Source organism: Metopolophium dirhodum, chromosome 3 (assembly GCF_019925205.1).
Source record: "Metopolophium dirhodum isolate CAU chromosome 3, ASM1992520v1, whole genome shotgun sequence".
NCBI lineage: Eukaryota > Metazoa > Arthropoda > Insecta > Hemiptera > Aphididae > Metopolophium > Metopolophium dirhodum.
This window is the reverse complement of record NC_083562.1, coordinates 4,304,430-4,307,376: the sequence shown is the minus strand read 5'-3', so window position 1 is coordinate 4,307,376 and position 2,947 is coordinate 4,304,430. Positions and strand designations below refer to the sequence as shown.

Sequence of the window (2,947 nt, the reverse complement as noted above, 5' to 3'; positions counted from 1 at the left end):
GAGAGGGAGAGCGATGTATCACGTTGGGATCACCACTTTATAGAGTAATATTAGGTATAACTCAATAATATATCAAAAATATAAAAAAAACTTAATTTTTTACTTTTATAATATATTTTTTACAAAAAACATTATTAAAATTATAACATAGCATTATGTACCTATACTAATGGGGATTCTAGGTACCTATCCTCTACAGGAATTTTCTCTAATAGGTTCTACCTATTCCGTTGCCCCACAGTCGACAGACCGTCTTCCCTAGTTCCTTCAGAATCGTTCTTCGTATCTATCACTGAATTAAAATTTAACACATTGTTACAATAATGACTTACTCAACGACGGCGTACCCTCAAAACATACTGTACAGCAGAGCAATTACCTTCCCTATTTTTTAAGTTATTTATTTTTATCGAAGTTGTATTGTTCTGAAATATCAAATATCTACTTACGTTTTAGATTCTGAGCGGGGTGATAAATAATGTATTCATTTTACAACCGAGTGTTTCTGTGTTGTTTTTTCTTTTGTTTCTAGGTATACACAATAAAAAGTAGAAAAAAAATATGCAATTTTTAACCTTTGGGGGTGATTTACGGTAGAAAATTGAATTTAGTTGGTACTGAACTTATCATGTTTTAAAGAGTAATATTTTTTTTTTAAAGTAATTCACACGACACGTACATTTGGGCAGTAAATCGAAAAAAAGTAAAAATTAAATGTGTCAATAAATAGCTCAATAATATCAATAAAATTTATCCAAAATATTTTTTAAATATAATATAAAATATAATATTTTTTAAATATATCATCGACAGTTACTTGTTTCTGAATTACAAAAAAATAAGAAAATCGATTTGCAAAAACTAGTTTTGCGTAAAAATTTTCCGTTTTTTTTTTTCCAATTATTTTGAACAATATACTGTGAAATTGTTAATTTTGATCCCTCAAAATATCGGGTACCGACTAGATTCACTTTCCTACCAGAAAAGATATTATTGAAAATCTAAATACATATTAGTTATTTTAATTATAAGTATAATTATTATTATAAGCTATGAACAAAAAAAATAAATAAATATTATCAATATTAATCCATACAATTTTCTTTATTAATCTAAAACATAAATGACATATAACTATAATCTAAGACATTTTTTTTAACCGGAAGTTTCGGGCAGACGGTAGAGTAGAAACGCTGGTTGAAAATCAGGGAATGTCCGGCTCATAGACATACTGCATGAAGGACGACGAGAGGACATTTTGCGGTGGACTGTCGGAGCATGATGCCGGGCGGCCACCGAGCCACCCTCGCAGGGATTCCCTTTGGACAGCGACGATGGCGCGAAGTGCACTTCAACAAGCGGCCGGCTTAGCAGTACTTTTGACGGAGCGAGAGTAGGATGCTCTGGTGCTCGACGGCGATTACTATGGCAAGTAGTGGCGGCAGCAGCCTGCACGAGATCAGGAACAGTAAGCGACAAGCAGAGGACGAGTCTGGAAATCAGCCTTTGCCGGAGGACCACCACCACGGAAATACTGCCCACGTCTGTGAAACCAGGCCGAGTGTTCGTTCTGGAGGCAGACATACGGCCGGCCTGGTGGTTCGGACTAGAAAGCTTCCGGCTGCAGATCGAGGTGCGGGCCCTCGGAGATGGTGACACGAGGAGGAAGAGGAACTTTTAGAGGTAACGGTGAAACCGTTTGAAGGGTAAGAATCTTGACGGTGGCGACCCGGCATTTCATTTGGAAGCTCGCCGGTCAATCGTAGAGTATGCTGATTGGTTATGGTATATATTATAATAATTCGTGACACTCTTAGTTCATAAATACTGTATGCTTATATAACTTACGTTATAATATTTGTTGTCATTCTATTTGGTAGTAATATAGTTTTAAAAATTTGGAGTTTGGACACGGGTTAGGCTAATCTGGTACGGCTGGCTTTTGCTGTGATGTATATATGTTATGTGGTCGTTTATTTTCGCGCTTCTCTTGGAACTGCCACGTCGCTTCTTACTCCGTTAGTTCCTCCTCGACTTCGACTCTGTTGTCACCATCTCCTGTTCCAACATCTGCAACTCTGATACGCGCACCTCGACATCTGCAGCAGGCTATCTAGTCCGTTTCACCCCGTCGCTTGTCTCCGACCACAGGAGAACGAACACCGTCGTCGCTCATGGGCGGGCAGCATTTCCATTACTTAATATTATATTTTCGGTGGTCCTCCGGCGGCGGCTGATCTCCAAACTCGTCCTCGCTGATCCCGATCCTTTTCTGCGGCTGCTGCTAGTGCCGCCGCTGCACGCTCTATTTTTTTTTATCCATCTCCGCCGTCGAGCTCGTATCCTCCTCTTCCGCCGGCCATTTGACCGCATATTATGTTGTAGTACACCAACCCTAAGCCGTCGTGGTGGTCCAACGAGAACGTAGCCCGGTCACCGCAGAGTAGGCCGACCGCGTCCACTAGGGATCGGCCCGCCGGTAGTCCTCTCTTTGTCCTCAGTGCAGCATGTCTCGTTATGTATAGGTGCCACTCCAGTTCCACGGAATGGATATTCCCCGATGATATTCTATCTAACTCAACCAGCGTTTCTCTCCAAGTGCGTCCGGTATTGGTTTGGTCAGTCGCCTGGTTAGTGTAAATAATTAATTTTAAAAACTTTAATATAAATAAACAAATCTCGTCAATATGGTCCAAGATATTATTATTATTTATAACATTATGGCATTATTTGATATATTATTTTGTTTTTAGCATTTAAAACGGAAAAGTCTAACTACAAAAAAAAAAACAAACCAACCGGAATCGACATTTAAAATAAAAATATTATTTTTGTGCATCCTGAGTAATTATTGATTTATAAGTTGAAACTAATTTTAATATTGTACAAATTAAAATCATCTAGAAAATCTCAAATTTTAATTGTCGTATAATATCTATCTTGAGAA

General features: G+C 38.3%; 1 pseudogene; it reads left to right on the top strand.

Annotated features, from left to right (window-relative positions):
- Positions 1 to 1,211: 1,211 nt before the first annotated feature.
- Positions 1,212 to 2,017, top strand: LOC132942058 (uncharacterized; annotated as a pseudogene).
- The last annotated feature ends 930 nt before the right edge of the window (positions 2,018 to 2,947 follow it).